The sequence below is a fragment of the Chionomys nivalis genome, chromosome 5 (assembly GCF_950005125.1).
Source record: "Chionomys nivalis chromosome 5, mChiNiv1.1, whole genome shotgun sequence".
Taxonomy (NCBI): domain Eukaryota; kingdom Metazoa; phylum Chordata; class Mammalia; order Rodentia; family Cricetidae; genus Chionomys; species Chionomys nivalis.
This window is the reverse complement of record NC_080090.1, coordinates 35,568,753-35,582,686: the sequence shown is the minus strand read 5'-3', so window position 1 is coordinate 35,582,686 and position 13,934 is coordinate 35,568,753.

The window sequence follows — 13,934 nt, the reverse complement described above, 5'->3', positions numbered from 1 at the left end:
TCCAGAGTGCTGGGATTACAGGTGTGCACCCCACATAGTCGGCCGACAGAACTTTAAGGGAACTCTAAAACATTTTCAAAAAGCAGCAGGAAGTCATGTGCAAAGAAGGTCAAAAAATGAGGCACAGGCGGTCGTGAGAATGTTGCTGAAGAGGGAAAGACGAAATAAAACCATGTGAAAATATTGGAATTGAAAATTATAAAAAGTGGAGGGGAAATTTTCTTAGAAAGATTCAGCAGCCAAACTAGGCAAAATAAATACTAGTGCACCTAAACACAGGAAGAACAGTCGTTGCTAACTTGTCTGGGGAACACAACAAAAATAATGGAGAAAGTTCATAAGTCCTAAGGGGTTCATGTATGAAGAGAATCACAGTAGAAAGGGGTAGAAATGAAAAAAGACAAATATTATTTTTAAATCATGACAAAAATACCTAATATTTATGAAATGCATCAGTCTACAAACCCAAGAAGTTCAATGATATCTAAATAGAGTCAACGGAGAGAGCCACGTAAGTCATATATTACTCAAATTGTCACAGGAAATTTTATTAGAAGTAACAAGAGACGGGCCTAGAGAGATGGCTCAGTGGTTAAGAGCACTGACTGCTCTTCCAGAAGACCTGGGGTCAATTCCCAACTCTTACCTGGTGGCATAGAGTAGTCTGTAAGTTGAGTGCCAGAGGATCCGACACTCTCTTCTGGACTCCATGGGCACTGCATGCATGCGGTATACATACATAGCATGCAAAGCAAAATACCCATATACATAAAACAAATACATAGGAACACTAAGAAGTAAGCATTAAAAGAAAAGCAAACCACCACATAAAAACTATTTTCACTAAAACAAGGAACCAATTTAAATAGAGAAAAAGAAAAAAGCAAGAAGATAGCAAGATGTCATGTTTAAATGACATAGGGAGAAATGTCAACTAAGAATTCGAAGGCAGAAAGGCACCCTTCCAAATCAAGGCATGTCCCAATAAGCCAAATTGAGATTGTTCCAAGTCCTTCAATAGGAATTCAAAGACATTGGATAACAACTCAAAGCTGCAGAACAAAATATATCTTTGACAAATGTAATTTTTTATTTCTATGTGACTTAGATGATGAATGAAAAAAATAATTATAAATCCGTGTTATTGAACACAATGTGTAAAGATGTAACTTGTGACAACAGCATAGTGAGGATCAAGTTATATGGAGCAGATATTCTGCTTATTATTAAAGTAGATATTAATTAATACCAGATTGTCATAAATTCAAGATGTTATTTGTAACCTCCTATAATAACCCATAATTATAATCCATGGTAACCAGTAAAAGTACATCTAAAAATATGCACACAAGTAGAAATGGAAAGAAAGTCAAATAGTATATTACAAAATTCAGACAAACCCAAAAGCAGAATAAAAAAGTTTAAGAAAAAAAGAGATAAAAAACAAGTAACAAACTATAAATATTCTTTAATGATTATTTAATGCATCCCAATGGATTAAATTCTCCAGTCAAGCTATAGAGCTCAATAAAATAGAATTTTAAAAACAGCAGAATTAATGCTTTCTATAGGAAGTTTAATTTTGACTTGAGAACAATGCTATTTTTCAATGGACTCTTCCCTCCTAACAAAGCATGTGTCAGAAATGTAAATCTCAATGAAAACATATTAAGGAGTGGCATCAGTAAGCAGTAATAAAGACAAGAACTCTCTGCCCTGTGAATGGAATAACACCAATTATAAGAGGGATTAAAACTAAAATTTTTATTTCGCGACCTTTTTTTTTTGTCCTTCTGTTTCCTGTCATGAATGACAGCAAAAACATAAAAAGTCTTGCTAGATGTCAACTGCCTCATCTTAGATTTCTAATCTCTATAACTGTAAGAAGTAAATCCGCATTCACTATAAATTATACAGTCTATGGTACGCTGGTACAGTAGCACAAAATGGACCAAGACAGAAATTTGGTACTGAAAAGATGGGCTATAACAGATAATAGAAAATTTTGAAATAATGATTACAGGCCGGAAGAATTTAGAGGAATAGGCTAGAAAAAGCCTCAATAACTGTGAATGGAGCATCAAGAGCAATTCTGTTAAGGTCTTGGAAAAAGAAATATACGAGAAGCCCAGAACATCTCATAAATTGCTTAAGTGATCACAATCAGAAATGTACATGGTAAAAAATCATTGTCATGAAGACTTGGATGAAATGGAATAGGACATTATTGGGAAATTGAGGTAAAGGCTATCTTTGTTATGTGGAACTTGGAATAATTGTGTATGGGTTTTACCACTTCCAAAGTAACTGTCTAGAATATCTGGCAGAGGAATCTAAACAGAAAACTATTTAAGGAAATTCATAGCTCCATATGGCTGTGTATAGTAAAAGGGACAAAGACATATTATTTTAAAATGGAATTTATAGCATTAAAGTGTTCTTATTCTGTCCTCTTTAATACATTAGCTGAAGATATTATTTGTGGTATTAAATAGATTTTATAACCAAAGTGGGATGTGGATATGTGTGTATTATTGTGGTTATTGTAGTTGAATGTTTGATACCTCTGTGTTTAAATGTCAACACTTCATACTTAATCATAAGAAGGGTGGGTTAAATGATTCCGAATGAATTATCCTGAGCATGTGAAGAATACAAACGCATGCTCAGACAAGAATTCTAAAGGTATGACCAGTTGACTGCTTACTAAACATACTGGTATGGATAAACATCATATTCCTTAGAACAGTGGCAAGTGATCATGAAAACATTTTGGGAATCTTTTTTATTTTTTTGCTTATTTGTGTGTAGACTGTATTGTGTGTCGTATATGCCATGCAACTCATTTCTCAGTGTCTTCTTCTACCACTTTCAACCTTTATAAATATATATAAATATATTCAAGTCTTCATTTTGATATAGTGTCTTTCAATGAACCTAAAGCTCATGGCTGACTAGATTGAATACACAGGAAGCCCCTAGGATCCTCCTCTCTCTTCTTTCTAGTATTGAGATTATAGGTACATTCCTTCATACCTGACTTTACTAGGTGCTGGAGAATCTGAATTCAAGCCCTCATTTATGAATGATGTTGACCCATTATTCAATTCTTAGTTTAGAAAGAGTTGAAACAAGTTCCAGCTTCAGAGGTAAGGTTTCTATAGATGCCCCCTTGCAACCTTAGCATTCACCTCTTGGGCTATTTTAGTTGGGATTTCTATGGCTATGATGAAACATCATGACCCAAAAGCAAGTTGGGAAGGAAAGTTTACTGGCTTCCCATGGTTTGTTCAGCCTACTTTCTTATAGAATCCAGGACTACCAGTCCAGGAATGGTACCATCCACCATGGCCAGGGCCCTCTTCCACGGATCACTAATTGAGAACATTGCTTAAAGCTGGATCTCATGGAAGCATCTCCTTAACTGAGGTTCCTTACTCTCTGATGACTAGTTTGTGTCAAGTTCACAAAAAAACAGTCAGTACGAAGGCTGTCTCTGAACTCCGTTCCCCAATTTCTAACACATACCTCTTCTCCTTTCCTATTCATGGCTCAGAATGGTCCAGGTATGGATTTTATTCACTGTGGAGGGCATAAATGATCAGTGTTGGTGACATCAATGAGTTATTAACTATGTAGACATTTAAGGAAAGGAGCTATGTGTTGTGGGAACGCTGCTTGTTTGTTCCTGGCTGCTCGGTGAATCCCACATCAGCTATGAAGACAGATAAGCCAACAAATATATGTCAAAGTATGTATTGGATATTCTGATGATCTTGGCAAGATATACTATTAAGAGTGAAATTACCATAGATCCCACTAGTGAAATGTGCAACTCTAAGAAATAGAATCAACTAATGGATGGATAAGAAAGTGTCAGACAAATATATAATGCAATATTACTCAGCTATAAAGAAAAATAATTCAAAACATATGGGTAAATGAAACTTAAAAAATTATACTGAGGTCATTCAGACTCCAGAAAGACAAATGTAACATGTTCTCTCTCATAAGTGGATTTATATTTGAATCTTCTGTATGTTTAACTTGAAGTACATGCAGAAGTCATATAATTAGAGACAAATCCTTGGGAATATATCCACTAGGGGAGGGGAAGTGGTATAGTTAAAACAAACATAAGGGGAGGGGGATATTAGGAGGAAAGTTTTACCAAAACTGAAGAGTTAGGAAAACTTTATATGGGAACCTATGATCTTGCAACCCAAGGAGAAATTATAATTAGAAGAATACTGGAATTCATCCAACATGAAAACTGGAAGCACACCATGTCAAATTTTTAAGTGGGGATGAGTTTAGGTGGTAGAAGACACTGGGGTGTAGAGCGTAGGTTAACCAAAACTAAGGTGCATGAGGAATCCTTATACAAATCTGTTAGCATGTATGCTAATAATATTACAATATAAAAAGGAGCATTTGATCTTAAGCGTCCAACATGGGTGGAAAACACTGATACCAATGGACATGATTATTTAATGGGAGTCTAAATAACAAGTATGGATATCTCCCTATGAGTCATGGAGGCCCTAGAGATACACAAAATGAGACAACCTATTGCCATTTCACATGATTTTCCTGAATAACTAAATTGTAAAGCCATATGTGAGTTGATAAGCCTGTATTTAGTACTAAGATATGTTGAGTTTTGAGGTATTGGGATAGAATTAAAGAGATCTGTGAGAAGGACACAGATGAAGAGGGGCTATAATGGCACTTTGAATCTGTAGCTAACAGGCTTATGTTTGAAAATGTAGTTGCTACCACATTGGTAAGAGGTAGCACCTTTACAGAGTGGTTACAACATTAGGACTCCATCCTGATGAACAGAATAATATTAACTATAAAAAGGCTCACTTCTCCACTTATGATTTATTGCTCTCTAGTGTTTGCTCTATCATTCTTCCCATCTCTTTTCATGGGGTGACACAATAAGTTCCCAACCAGATGCAAATGACAGCCAAATTAGTCTTAGAGTAGCTGTGTTAATTCCAAATACAATAAACCTTAAGTAAAATACTACTGCATGACACAAAGAAGTACATTGTATGTCTTTTAGAGGGTCAGTTTATCAAGAAGATGATTACAAAATGCATGCACCAAAGCAAAGATGAAGCAAACAAGAAGAAAACAGAAGAGGTAAGAACTCAGTTCTGCAGTAATATTTGCAGACTTCAATACACCACCTTTAATGATGGGTATGACATACAGACTGAAGGTAAATAAAGATGCAGAGGACATTAACAATGCTACAGATTAATGAAATGTGTCAGGAACATATAAAACACTCAGTCTAAAAGCAGCAGAAGACACATTCTCCAGAAAAGACTTATTATATTTGTTCACAAACAAGATCAACTGAATTAAAAAGTATTGTTACCACAACAGAATAGATAAAAACTACTAAGTATTGGACAGCTTGTATTTTAAAAGGGCACAAAGGGATGAGAAGTACAACACATCCTTAACCAAGCAGTGGGTAAAAGAAGAAATCCCAGCAGAAATCTAGAAAATATAAATGAATGAATATAAATAAAATCAACATAATAAAAGCCCAGGAATTCATCAGAAGCCATGTGCAGAGGAGGATAAAGTGATATACACCTGTGATTTCACTACTCCAGGAGGCAGAGGCAGGAGTATTAGGTTTGAGGCTAGCCTGGACTTCAAAGAGCCTGTCACACAAGAAAACCAAAACAAACAAGCAAAAATAGTACATGATGAGTTCACAGTAGAAAACTTGTCTGTTATAGATTTAAAATGCTTCATAAAGTACAGGGGTCTAAATTTAAATCGAGAACATTAAAAGGATTATGTACTATGAGCCAAGTGAGATTTGTTCTAGAAATGCAAGAGTAGCTTAACATAAGAAAACCAATCAATACAATACATTATTCAAATAAATGAAGGGGAAATAGTAATTTCAATTAATGGAGAAAGTATTTTGAAAAATCCAATACTTTACTTTTTCATTATGTTTTAACGATTTAAATTGTTTTTGGTTCCTGTGTGTGTGTGTGTATATACATGGATGTGTGTGTGTGTGTGTGTGTGTATGTACATGTGTGTGGTGCCTATCAAGGCCAGATGCAGCATTTTTTTGGTTCCTCCACAGTTGGACTTACATTTGGCTGACATGGGTATTTAGAACTCAACTTTGGTCCTCTGCAAGGACATCAAAAATTCTTAACTGCTGAGCTATCTCTCCAGCCTCATTTTCTGTTATTTTAAAAGGCACTTAGTAAAAACCCAGGAGTATAGGTAAGTTTAATATGTACTATAGATTTCTAAAAATCTATGCTTACACCATAGGCAATGACAATGTCACTAAGATAAGGGAAAAGTTAAGGATACTTGCTTTCAGTGTTGTAAATATTTCAAGTTGTATTGAAAGTTCAAACCAGAGTAACTGGGCATGAAAACAACAACAACAACAACAACAACAAAAGGTATATAGGCTGAAAAAGAAACCAAGTCCCTCTATTTTAGGTAGAGGTGGTGTGACCTTACACATATAAATGGCAAAGAATCTATAAAAAGCTATGAATATTATCCAAAAAAACCTGAACATTTCAGAGTAGATATTATCAAACTGTGAAAACTATATTTTAATATACCAGTGTTAAAGAACCAAAAAAAAAAAAAGAAAGAAAGAAATTCACAAGACAGTTCCACCTATAGTAGCATCCATAAGAACAAGTTACCTGGGAACAGAAGTTGAGCTAGGATGCAAAGACTTGTGTAACACATTGATATCTCCAGAACTTTTATGAAAGAAATTGAAGCAAAGTATAAAATGTAAGTACATTAGATACATAGATTAGGAAGACTTATATATCAAAACACTACTTGAAATGACACACAAATTCAATGTAATTCCTGTTAACATTGCAACTGCCATTTTTAACTTAAAACTTGTTTTGACTGAAAGAGGTACTGGATGGTAAACTTGGGTCCCACGCAAGAACATCAAACATTCTTAACTCCAGAGTAACATCCTGAGTCACCCCAGCATGGATATCCATCTAATTCAAGATGATGTCAAACTCATAGTAACCCCCTGCTTCATCCTTTTGAGTTTAGCTTTGTAAGCATGAGCAAGCATGTCTGTATACAGCTCTTTTTTAAAAATTTATTTATTAAAGATTTCTGCCTCCTCCCAGCCACTGTTTCCCATTTCCCTCCCCCTCCCCCAATCAAGTCCTCCTCCCTCAGCAGCCCAAAGAGCAGTCAGGGTTCCCTGCCCTGTGGGAGGTCCAAGGACCACCCACTTCCTTCCAGGTCCAGTAAGGTGAGCATCCAAACAGCCTAGGCTCCCAAAAAGCCAGTATGTGCAATAGGATCAAAAACCCATTGCCATTGTTCTTGAATTCTCAGTAGTCCTCATTGTCCGCTATGTTCAGTAAGTCCGGTTTTATCCCATGCTTTTTCAGACCCAGTCCAGCTAGCCTTGGTGAGTTCCCGATAGAACATCCCCATTGTCTCAGTGTGTGGGTGCACCCCTCGTGGTCCTGAGTTCCTTGCTCATGCTCTCTCTCCTTCTGCTCCTCATTTGGACCTTGGGATTTCAGTCCGGTGCTCCAATGTGGGTCTCTGTCTCTGTCTCCTTTCATCGCCTGATGAAGGTTAATATCCAGGAGGATAACTATATGTTTTTCTTTGGGTTCACCTTCTTATTTAGCTTCTCTAGGATCACGAATTATAGGCTCAATGTCCTTTATTTATGGCTAGAAACCAATTATGAGTGAGTACATCCCATGTTCCTCTTTTTGGGTCTGGCTTACCTCACTCAGGATAGTGTTTTCTATTTCCCTCCATTTACATGCAAAATTCAGGAAGTCATTGTTTTTTACTGCTGAGTAGTACTCTAATATGTATATATTCCAAAACAATCTTATACAATAAAGAATCGTCTGGAGGCATTACCATCCCTGACTTCAAACTCTATTACAGAGCTACAGTATTGAAAACAGCTTGGTATTGGCATAAAAACAGAGAAGTCGACCAATGGAATCGAATAGAAGACCCGGACTTTAACCCACAAACCTATAAACACCTGATTTTCGATAAAGGAGCTAAAAGTATACAATGGAAGAAAGAGAGCATATTCAACAAATTGTGCTGGCATAACAGATTGTCAATCTGTAGAAGAATGAAAATAGATCCATGTCTATCACCATGCACAAAACTCAAGTCCAAATGGATTAAAGACCTCAATATCAGTCCGAACACACTGAACCTGATAGAAGAGAAAGTGGGAAGTACTCTACAACACATGGGTACAGGAGACCACTTCCTACGTATAACCCCAGCAGCACAGACACTAAGGGCATCATTGAATAAATGGGACCTCCTGACACTGAGAAGCTGCTGTAAAGCAAAGGACACTGTCACTAAGACAAAAAGGCAACCCACTGACTGGGAGAAGATCTTCAACAACCCCGCAACTGACAAAGGTCTGATCTCCAAAATATATAAAGAACTCAAGAAACTAGACTGTAAAATGATAATCAACCCAATTATAAAATGGGGCACTGAGCTGAACAGAGAATTCTCAACAGAAGTTCAAATGGCCAAAAGACACTTAAGGTCATGCTCAACTTCCTTAGCGATCAGGGAAATGCAAATCAAGACAACTTTAAGATACCATCTTACACCTGTCAGAATGGCTAAAATCAAAAACACCAATGATAGCCTTTGCTGGAGAGGTTGTGGAGTAAGGGGTACACTCATCCCTTGCTGGTGGGAATGCAAACTTGTGCAACCACTTTGGAAAGCAGTGTGGCAGTTTCTCAGGAAATTCGGGATCAACCTACCCCTGGACCTAGCAATACCTCTCTTGGGAATATACCCAAGAGATGCCCTATCATACAACAAAAGTATATGCTCAACTATGTTCATAGCAGCATTGTTTGTAATAGCCAGAACCTGGAAACAACCTAGATGCCCTTCAATGGAAGAATGGATGAAGAAAGTATGGAATATATACATATTAGAGTACTACTCAGCAGTAAAAAACAATGACTTCTTGAATTTTGCATACAGCTCTTATTAAATAGGTGTACCATGTAATGCATTTCATTATGCCGTGTACTGGGATTAAAGGCATGTGCCACCACTGTCCGGCAATTTATTCTTATTTATAACTAAATAAAAGTCTATGTGAATACTTTTACTTTGTCAATTTGTCTGTTTACTGCAGCATATCTGTCTCTGTCAGTGACTTCATAGCTTCTCTCTAACTCTGCCCTTCTTTTTTCCAGCATTCAGTTTAGTTTTCCCCATCTACCTAAGTTCTACCCTCTCAGGCCAAGGCAGTTTCTTTATTAACCCACGGTATTCACAGCATATAGTGGGGAATCGCACATCACAAATGAAAAATTAATTAAATATGAATTAATAACAAAAATAACAATACTTTTAAATTATTTTTCATGGCTTTGGATTTGGTGATGAATTCTGAGATATAATACCAAGTACATGACAAAGCAATAAATAACAGGACATTATCAAGTTTCTTTATATAAAATCAAATGTATCCAAACTAGGCCTGGTCATAGATCTGGTATACCAGTTACCCAGGAGATTGAGAGGCAGTCCTCAAATACAAGAATGGCTTGGGCAGCTGAGTAGAACCATGAATGCCTCATCTCAAAATAATATGTTTTGTAAAAGGGTATACTGGGCATGTAGTCAGTCTTTGGTAGACTTCAATCATCTGTGCGTGGATGTGTGTGTAAAAAGACAGCCTAATAATGAGAAATCAGCTATATGCTATCTGATATGATTTGAAGATTAAAGAGCTCTTATAAACAAAAATATAAACATAAGCATTTAAAAGGATTAAATATATGCTTCATTTAGGTGAAAGACTTAGTTATTTCTCTAAAGAAGATATACACGCAACCAATAAACCACATGAAGTGATGTTCAATATCATTATTTATCAGTAAACTACGAACCAAACCTGAAAAGTGGTACCTGTTCAGATGCATTGAACTGGCGAAATTGTTACAAACAGAAAATCACAAGAGTTGATGAGGTGGTATCCCAGATTCATGGCATATTTTTAGTGCGTGCAAAATGTCTTAGCCTCTGTCAATTCTTCAAAAAGTTAAATAGAATGCCTGTAAGACTCTGTTCTTCTAATGATGGGTACACCCCCCCCCCCAAATTAAAATCAGAAATCCAAACAGGCAAGCCAAATGTTCTGTAAAAGATGAATAGATTCATCGTAGTATGTGCTGACACAGGCTACAGCAGAGGTAAGTTCTGAAGTTACTGTGCTAAGTCAAGAAGCCAAACACACCAAGTCTAGAATTAGGCAAACATTTCCATAATGAATACTTCAAGGCAGAAGAAGAGAAGATAGGTAATTTCCAGTGACTTTGGGAAGAAACGGCTGCATAATGGATAGGAATATGCCCTTCAAACAAAGCCAAAATTAGGCATATACAACATACTTTGATCTTATGCATCCCTCAGCACTTCCCTTCAATCACCGCAAGAATTGACAACCAGCCTCCCTCCTGACTTATTATTGTTGTTATTGTTTTTGTTGTTGTTACTGCTATTAACCCTCTGGGTCCAATTAGTACAGACTGTGTAAAAACAGGTATGCAGCCACCAACTGGTGCATAGGTATGGGAAATCTGCCACTGGCCGTATCCTCAAAGGAAAATCACTCTCCCTTCCCAGAAGTTACCAACCATAATTAACACTTCAGATAGGAGTGGCATCATCAGAAACCCCTCCTCCATCTACGCTGGAATTTTCTTTTTTTTTCTTTTTTCCCTTCTATTAATTTTTTTTTGGGGGGGGGGCTGGGTGGTAGTTGTATGCACTTTTAATCCCAGCACTCAGGAGGCAGAGGTAGGCAGGTCTCTGTGAGTTTGAGGCCAACCTGGTCTACAGAGCAAGCTCCAGGACAGGCTTCAAAGCTAAAGAGAAATCCTGTCTCAAAAAACCAAACAACAACAACGAAAAATTCTTCCATAAAATATCCTGATTATGATTCTCTCCCTTTTATTCTTCCCAGTTCGTCCCCACCAGCCCTCCCATCTGGATCCACCCACTTTCTGTCATAAGAAGTCTTAATATATAACAAACGGTATGTTGCGTAAAAAGAGAGAAAAACACTAACTATATAAGTAAAAATTAAATATAAAGAAAGAAAACAAATTTTTAAAAAGAAAGAAAAAACACATAAGAGAACAGAAATGTCCAAACTGTCCTGGAGTTCATTTTCTACTGACTGAGCATGTGGTCAAACATGCTGCCTACCTTTAAGAGTTTACCCAAAGACTCTCAAGAGAAACCAAATTTCTGTTTGCAAGTTGTTACCAATTGGAGATATTTCTGAGATAAGTGTGGGTACATGTGTCCACTTTGCCATTCAGATATATAGGACCCCTGCTTGTACTGACCTGAGCAGGCCCTGTGCATGCTGCTTCAGTCTCTGGGAGATCCTATGTGCATTGGTCCTGTTGACTTTGCCTTATTTCTTGGTGTCCTCCATCTCGTCTGACTCTTACACTTTTTCTGCCTCCTCTTCCACAGGATTCCTTGAGCCATAGGGGAAGGATTTAATCGAGTGTTCCAAGGTATCTTACCTATACATAGTGTCTAACTGTGAGCCTTTATATTTCTTTAGATCTGCTACAGGGGAATCTTCTCTGATAATGGCTGAGTAAGGCACTGATCTATAAGTAAAGCAGAATTTCCATAGTGTATCCAAGTTTTCACTCCCACCAGTAATGGGTGAGTCTTTCCCTTACTCCATGTCCTCACCACTATGCTGGAATTGTCAATGACTCAATCTTTATAGGTATTATGCAAGCAACCACAGCTGTGGTATGGTGACGTGTCCAAGAGTCATGTCATATCCAGAAGGCATTTCACACTCTCCTTCCTATCCTCCAGCTCGTATAATCTTGTCAACTTTTTTCTGATGTTTCCTGGGCCCCAGATGGGGAAAGGTTGATATAGATAATCCATCTATGTCTGATCATTCACAGTCCATTATTCTAAGAACTTTGAGTAGTTATGAGTCTCTGCATTATCCACTATCTACTTTATGAAGAAAGTATTAAATAAGTGGTTTTATAGGATGAGCACTCAGTGATAAAATACCAATACATTCCCTAATAAATTCTATAATTTCCCCAATTACAGACTTTGGACCAAATTTACAGGACGGGACATAAACTCTTTCCTGTATATCAGGTTCCAGATGCAATTAGTAAGCAGTAACTTACTCCCATAGCTATCATGCCACAATTGTAGTGGTGGGAACTTAGTCTTGTAGCTCAGTATTATAGCACACAATCTGCTGTGTTGTGTAAAGCCATCAATGTCTTTTTCCCTCGGAATCCCCATAGCAACTTACAGAACAAGATATCTAACCATCAAGGAAAAAATTCATAGTCAGTTTGAAGATGATTTTTCAATGTCATGTCACCAAAGTGGGTTATAACCTCAGCAACAAACTATCGCCACTTACTTATTATGAGCAATAAAGAACACATAGCAATAGTATGTGTTCCTTTGGGGGACTGTGTCACCTTCCTGGCCAATAATCCATAGAAAGATATCATAAACCTGGTACTGTTCATTATGAAACTCATGTCTCCTGTAATATAACATTTAAAAGGGAACTCTCGTTAGAAGTACCCAGAATGGCTGGTAAAATAAAGATGATAACTTCAGTCTAAGGCTGTCCCAGCCTGAATGTTCCCTATCTCATTTAGACTCAGAAACTAAGCTTTATGTCAGGTATATTTTATCTAATTGAAGTACAAAAAGAAAGTGACTATTTTTTTTCTATGAAAAATGCATGTTTGCCTTTGCGCCATTTGTGCCACAGTTTTCCCATCATGTTCTGCCAAGATTTTCATGGAGAGTCTCTATGAGTCAAAAGCACTTGAAATTTGATTGAATCTGCTGCACTATAGTGATCAGCGGCAAAGCAGGAACCATCCCTGCTACAAAACCAATCTCTGTTCTCCCTTAAAGCCAATGGTTTTTGTGGGCTATTTTATAAATTGTTTAAAGCAGACACTCAAGTGGGCCACCCACAACCTCCAGAATCCACAATGGTCCTCATGAAATTACTTTGTGTCTCCTTCCGTTAACAGTAGCTTATTCTTCCTCCAGAGGTGATAACACAGTACAGCATAGATCACCGGGTCTCTGACAGATAAATAAAAAGTGGGACTTTTCCAAGAATTATCCAAAGTTTCAAATAATAATTACCTAAATTAAATCCAGTAATTAGTCAAAATTGCTCCCATTTAAAAAAAATTTAACTGATACAAAGTTCATTCTGTCCCAGCAGTTGGGAGGTAGGGGCAATAAGATCCGAAACTCAAGGTCACTCTCCTCTTTACAGAAAGTTTAAGATCAGCGTAAGGATACATGAGACCTTGCTTACACACACCAAAAAATTAACTCATTCTACTAAAGGTGAAACATTTTATATTGTTGTGAATGTGTTTCTAAATTTATTTTTTAAAGAATTCAGCCTGGATAATGACTTTGCTAAAGAAATAGAGGAAACTTTTAGAGAAGCCTGGCCTCCTGCTCTTTGATAAGGAACATTTGGACTAGGTTAATGAACCTGTGAAACAAACACCAGTACCTGGAATTGCTTCGAACAGAATTCCTGGTTGTTTTAGATAAGCCTCGATAGCCTAAGGATAGAGATAAAAGCAATACTCCAAAGGCATTACTGTTTACATGTACACAGAAAGATGGAATGACAGAATTTGTGTGACAAACACTTTAGCTATGAAATTCGGCTTGGCAGCAAGTGTATTTTAACTTTCTATCTTGACATCAGTCAAATTTCAAAAAATGTGGAGCCTTTCAGGAAGTGAGTGTTTTGTGAATCAGCTCAAATGTCCTGCAGCAGCACTGAA